This window comes from Hydra vulgaris, chromosome 11 (assembly GCF_038396675.1).
Source record: "Hydra vulgaris chromosome 11, alternate assembly HydraT2T_AEP".
In the NCBI taxonomy this organism is placed as follows: Eukaryota; Metazoa; Cnidaria; class Hydrozoa; order Anthoathecata; family Hydridae; genus Hydra; species Hydra vulgaris.
Window position 1 is genome coordinate 41,740,723 of NC_088930.1, and position 7,795 is coordinate 41,748,517.

The following is a 7,795-nucleotide window of genomic DNA, read 5'->3' on the forward strand; positions in this document are numbered from 1 at the left end:
TTTCAAAACGTGTAACTAATTTTATCCAAATATATCCAGGCTGATTTTTTTTATATATTATAACCACAACAATAAGGCGTTTAAATATAAATATTTGGCTGCCCGCGTCTGCCCGTTTCATTATTATTTATATATTTTCAGACTGAGTGTATTCTATTACAAAATTGGAGATATTTGAAGAATAACAAAAACATACAAAGGAAGCACGAAATTCTCTTTCGTGTGATTTTATTTTGAAAGACTATACTACAGAGGATTTTATTAGTGATTCGAAAAAAAAAATACAGTTAAAAATGGCAAGCATATCCGCTAAATTTGCGCAAAAGTGGAATGCAGCCTATAGAAATATGGATCATTTTTTAAATAAAAATAAAAGTTGGTAAGAGGGCAATAATTTAGAATTTAAAATAAATTTTCATCGGTCCTGTGCTTCCACAACATCTGAAGAAAATCGGCCTCAAGCTCGGCCGAAGAAAAACTTTGAAGACTCATCTTTAAAAACCAAAAGACGTAGAGTTGAAGACTTATTGCAATTGCGGAGAGCCAATGAATTAACAAAGGCTGCTGAATAGCACATCGTTTGTCGGGTCAAAGAAACGTAACTACTTTTATTAGAAAAAGTACGAAATCTTAGAGCGATGAAAATCTATTGATGTTATTTGTGGTAGCAGGCAGTTCATTATAGGGGATGTGATGGAAGTTCTTGCCACAGTACCTATAAACAAAGATTTGAGAACTCCAATGCTAATGATGAGTTTCTGTTTGTGTTTGCGTTTGTCCCGTTGAGATTTAGTAATGACTCTAATACTTTTATTTTACAAAATCCTCGCAACAAATGATGGCAACACAGCTTGTAGGTTTTTTTTAAATCCAGAAAAGAGCGGAGAGATTAGGGAAGACCGGGGCTAGTTGGCTCGGTATTTACTCTATGAGTACTGTCGCCCAAACAGCACATTTTTTTGAAAATATTAAAGCGTAGTCTCAAAGAGAATGAATTTGGGTAACTGATTAAATTTGCATTAATTTACAAAAAAAAATTCTTAGGGCCTTCCGGGCCCTCAAAAAAAAATTGCGCCAACTTTTCCCACCACGGGGTAAATTGGCGCAAACTATAAAAATGATTAATAATGTACTATTAAGTGCAAAATTGATAGAAATTTTTTTACTATTAATTTTGGCAACAAATTTAAGCCAAAAATTTAATATTAGTTTTAGCTCGTACTTAGCACGTTCAACAGCCAAAACAGTATCCCACTTTTTATCTGTGAAAAAAAAACAAAAAAATTTTTTTTTTTTAATATTTTTGTAGGAGTAAGTTTTTTTAATATTGTTAAAAATTAAAAAAAAAATAATAATAATTTTATAAAAATATTTTTTTTTTCCATAGTAAATTCTATGAGCCAACTTACCCCGTGAAAATTTTGTCAACTTACCCCGATAGCCTTTTTTTCAATAAACAGTCTATAGATCCTAAAAAACGGCAACTTTGAAAAAAAGTCTGACTGAATATAGTAAACCAATTGTGACTGGAACTTTTACAATAATTTTTTTTTCATGCGACTAACTATTTTCTTTGTAAAGTAAAAAGGAAGCAATGTTCCTAAAGTTACGTTTTTGTCCAAAAAACACATAAGTTTTAATATCTCCCATGCGCATGCATGGGAGATATTAAAACTTATGCAGTTAATTAAAAAATTTAACGTCGAGTCAATTAAAAAATTTAGTGTTTTATTAAGAACGCTATCTTCTGGCCATGACATTGATTGTGTCAAATTTGAAAAACTTTGTTTTGAAATAAGGACTTTATATTTAAATTTATATTTGTGGTATTACATGCCTGTTACAGTGCATAAAATTGTAATGCATAGCACGGAAAGTTATAAAGTCGTGTATTCTTTCGATTGTCCAGCTCTCAGAAGAATCTCAAGAAGTGCGAAGTAAAGGTTGTAGGATATTTTGAGAATATTATACTAGGAAAAAGTCACGTATTTCTACAAATACAGATTTGATGAATATGCTCTTAATAACATCTGACCCTGTCATCAATTCACTTAGAGAACTGCCTGCAAAAAGAAGCGAAAAATTGCCAGTAGAGGTTTTGAACTTGATTGTTCCGGCTCCAACAATAGGAAACTGTAACTTGTCCGATGAATCAAATGGTGAGTCATCTGAAGATTCAAGTGATGAGTGTTAGGTGGATATAAACGACAAGTTTTCTGATAACTAAATATAAAATTTATTGTATAATATTATGTATTCTTGTTTCATAAATATATTTTTTCTTTTTTACTTCATTTTTTTTTTATAACAATGTGATTGCTGCAATGAGGGGGAATGGGGGGGGGGGGGTGTAGGTGAGGAGTTTCCCCCTATCCTCCGCAAAAAAAAAAACTTCTTAGTTATTAAAACCAAAATAATTATTCAATAAAACAACAAAATATTATTTATTTCAACCTTTCATGACTAGAACAATGGAATTCGTGAACAAAAAAGTTTTGTCCTGCTAGATTGTATGAAACGATTCACTTTTTTCACTGATTTACAATTGCATTTATAAAATGCTTAGTTGCAGAAATTTAGTGACTTTACTTGTAGAAATTTACTATATATTTTACTTGACTAAAGTAAAGTTTATAATTGTTATTAAAGAAATTTTTTAATCAGTAAGTATTTTGGTAAACGGATCCATGTAATCAAATTTTTATAACTTTTTTCGAGTATTATGTGTTGGTGTATTTCGAGTTTTTATATGCTTCGAGTATTGTGTGTTAATAACTTTTCGCTTTTCGAATATTGTTTATTTATTAACTTCTATTGCTTTTTTAGTATTGGGTGTAATTTTAAAATTTAAAAAATATTTGTTAAACATCAGCACCATAGTCCTTAACGTCTATCAACTGAGTTTTGTTTTGGATTTTATATCCGGTTATAGATATGTTTAAATTCTCAGTTATATTCGACTGTTAAACATCCAAATCCTCAGTTTTAAAAAATTAATATTATTTTTCTTCTTTTAAATCATCTCAAAGTTCTTCTGTTTTAATAAATTAACGCCTTTTTTTTTTTTTTCAAATCGTCTTAAATTCTTGACAAGCAATAGAGACGTAGATACTGAAAAATTGCTGTTTTTACCAATGTTTTCCGGTCTGATAATTTTTATTTTTATTTATATTTATACACATACATATATAAATACACGCACACACATACACATACATATATGTACACACATACATAGCATGTATGTGTATGTATTACATACACATACATATATGTACATACATACATACATACATACATACATACATACATACATACATACATACATACATACATACATACATACATACATACATACATACATACATACATACATACATACATACATACATACATACATACATACATACATACATACATACATACATACATACATACATACATACATACATACATACATACATACATTTTGTAAATATAGTTATATATAAATTTTCTTTTTTTTAATATAAAGTTTTACATTTACAAATATTTGAATTTTTATACTTTTAATAAATTATAATAAAGAATGCAACCACCATATCAATAAGAATAAAAATAAAAATAACAAAAAAAAGGAAGGACTAGTTTAAATAAAAACTTCGTACCTAAACTTCGTATAGAAGAGCTTCGTACCTAATAGAAAAGCTAATGATCTTGTCGCCAGAACCACAAAACGTTAAAATAAAAATAACTTAAGTCATTAATAAATATAAACAAATAAAAATGACAAAATACCAGAACAAAAGAGTATGTTTATATAAATTTCTTATTTTTAAAAGTATTTCTAAAAATTTTGTCATTAAAAAAAAAGGTTGATTTCTTTTAATTTCTTTTTAAAAACTGGGAATTATTTGATACATCAAAGTTATATGTAAAACGATTCTGTTCCAGAGATTAGGTGCACGATAAGCTATACGGAATTGCTTGAATTTGGTTCAACAAAATGGTTCATTGAGTAAGTTATCATTTCGTAGTGTATACTTATTTTTTGGTTTTCAAGGTAATAAAATCTTTAAAAATGTGTAATGACGGATTGATTTTGCACTGAACCATAAAGCACAATATTTCATGTACATTCACTTCAATAGTATTAAGTACTTTAATATTTTTAAATTAAAACTTTGAATGCAAAAGTCGATTTTCAAAACAAACTAAGCGTATTGCGTGTTTCTGACGATGATAAAGAGTACGCAACTTACTTTTGCTTGTTCTTCCTTAAGCAATATTTTCATAGTAAATATAACTACGTATAAATGAGTAAGATTAAAATGGTTTTGTTTAAATAATTACTTGACTTAAATAGGACTCCTATATTTTTAGAGACTTTAGCGCAAATGTAATCAACATGTGGTTTCCATGTAACATTTTCATCAAGATAAATGCCAAGAAAACTAATAAAAGTTTCCTTTTTTATTTTATATTCATCTTATGTTATTGTATATTTTATGCAATATATACTTGTAAATATATAATATATATTGTATATCCACAATATATACTGTGTATATATAATATATGCAAACTCATAAGTCTTAAGAGAATTTCATAAACAAACTAATGTCTTAAAAACAATTTCTGAAAAAATAAAGGTCAGTGTAACTTTTTAAAATTTTTGGCAACTCCATGCCTATGTGAACTGCAAGCGTAATATCTTTTAATGAATAATTTTTGGCAACATAGTTTAACAGTTTATATACAACTTTTTGCAAAACTATAATAAATTTTTCTCTTTTAAAACAAATAATTTTCCCCTATCATCCTCTAAATGTGATAAAAACTGCTAATGCTTTATGAAAAGTCTACCTTTTCATAAAGCATTAGCAGTTTTTATCACACAAAGTTTGTATATAAGCAGTTACCTTGCGATAACGAGAACCTGACAATTGGCCATTTCGTGGCAAAATCTGTAAATCTAATTCACCTTCTTGGCAATTTTATCTTTATTTGGTTTATTTAATTTTTATAGTTTTTATTTTTTCAGTTTTTATAGATTATATTTATTATCTAGTTCATGAAACAAGATAGAATATATTTAATTTGCTTGATGCGGAAATTAAAAAATGTGTTCAGAGTCTTCAAATTTTATTTTGATTTTTTACAAATAGTGCATCAAACATGGTTTTGTATCGACAAAAATTAAAGATCTTTCATCAATTTTTGAGCAATTTTTACTGAATATAATAAATTTCATAATTGGTCCGTCAAGTTTGCATAATTTTTTCACTATTGAAAAGATAATTTAACCTGCTAAAAATTAGTTAAGATAAAAGTTTATTTTTTGATATGTTTAAGAAGATATTGCGTCGAGTGTGCCGAGCTGCTCGTGCTGTCTCAACAGGATATGTTGAGCAACTGCGTGGAGCAAGTTAAGCAATCAACGCATGAAATGCATGATAGGTAATTTAAATATATCATCAATCAACTTCCTCATCAACTCAACTTTCTTGAAACTGATTTAAAAGGTTACTATTAATATATATATATATATATATGTATATATATATCTTAGTTCAGATTAATTTATTTTGTTATGTTACTAGAAAAGATGACACAATTATGATCAAGTGAGCTAGAAAAATCAGGAAAAAACGGTTAATTTTTCTCGAAGTCCAATAAATTATGTAAAATATGAACACTTAAATGATGTCACATAAAAAGATTTATAAGCATCTAAGATAAAAATAGCAATAATTTTTTTTTTTTACTTTTTAGGTCTAAAATAGAAAAAGTGCCTGTGCATTTTACTCGACTGCCATACAACAAACTTTTTTTACGAATTGTATTACTATTTTAGTTTCCTAATGATTGTAGGCAATTAAAGTATCTAAAAAACTACACATGACAAAACATCTAATTTTCCAAAATTAGATGTTTTGTCATGTGTAGTTTTTTAGATACTTTAATTGCCTAGTTGCGTAGTTTTTTAGATACTTTAATTAATTTAGATGTGTAGTTTTTTAGATACTTTAATTGCCTAGCTTACCCTTATACTCAACAAACCTCACTTTACCCATTCAAATTTAGTGCAATTTGTCGTTCATTAGCATTGTACATTAAAAACGCAGTGTCTAAGTAAGCTTTTAATATTGCATTTTCATTGTCGTAAATACCTCATTAGTTTTGTAACAGTGCATTAAGATTTGAAAGTTACGCAGACTTATTTAATGAATGGTATAACAAAATGCAAGATATGATAATTTTGTAATAGCGTTCAATACATCGAATAAGTTCGGTACGCCCATTTTCCATTTAATAAACCTTCATTTACAAAATGACTAGCTCAAGAAAAAATCATAATTAATATTCTAATGAAATTGGGAAAGCTAAAAGTTAATTTTGTTTATGAAGTGCGGTCTCCTTTGAAGCAAGAGTTTTAAAGAAAATTTTGATCTACGTTGTTCCTAGAACAATCAAAAGCATGAATAATGTTTCTTTTAAAAAAATATGATGGTCTATAAGTGATTAAATTACAGTTTGGCTCAAAGAATTGCTTTCTTACAAGTAAAAGTTAATATTATTCAAGTACAAGTTAATATTGTTCAAGTACAAGTTTTAGTCAACAACATCATGCAATATGGATATAAAATCTGACTATGAGGGAGCTACTGTTTCTGCGAATCTTTTTGTGACAGCAAAATATTGTTGATGTTTTCGCTTTAGGTATTTCTTAGTATCTTTGCCAAGCATACGCACTGGTGTTTTATTTATTTGAAATTGTACTGGGCTTACATACAAATATCAAGATTAATCACGCTGAATTCACTACTTGGGTTTTAAATATTTTCATGAACAACGATCTTTTCTGGTATATAGTCCTGAATAAAAAGCATCAAAATCTTGCTTTTGTTATGGTAGATTAGGAGTGCATTTGTTGTATGGTAGATTAGGAGTGCATTTGTTGTATGATAGATTAGGAGTGCATTTGTTGTATGGTAGATTAAGAGTGCATTTGTTGTATTGTAGATCAGGAGTGCATTTGTTGTAGTTTTGCACTTCATTTTAATGGTAATGACACATAACAGTGTCAATGTGAAGATTTATTTTGTTCATGGTAAATATGTCAATTTGTTATGAAAATTGATTGTGTAGTTGGTACTTTTGCTTGTTTTAATTGATCATGATCAGGATGCCCATTCTTTTTAGACGCTTCTCATCTGGTACCATTGGTGAACCTGTGATGTTCACATTTTTAGCTTTATTTAAACTTCTCATAAGCCTATTTTCAATTAGTTTTAGCTCATTCATAATTTTTCACATCCAGTTTTTAATTTTAAAAGTGCTTTGACACATCTTTATCCAACAACTCAATGGTGAATAACCCATCTTTTACATCCCGGTACTGCCTATATGGATTGCAACCACGTTGTTGATTAAATGTGCATTCTTTATGATTTATTATATAAGTTCTAAAATTGGAAATAAATAAAACAATCGTAAATAAAAAATCCAAGTCATGTCTAAATTCTTTTTTACCAATGTGCAGAAAAGAAAGTGCAATTGAAAACAAAGTTTACTTATTTGTTTAAAGAAGAAAGTGTTTATTTTCTTAGTTATTCCTTAAGCAAATTCATTGTGTTTTGATGACTGTGAGCTTTTTACAGTTTCTCTCTACTCAACGCAGGGCCATAATACTGTAACTAGCCATTAATTTCTTAATTAATATTATTAATTAAAATACACCGAGTGAATTGTTTTGAAGCTAATCAAAAATAAGTTAACTTGAATATCATCAATTGTCAAAGCATTATCAAGT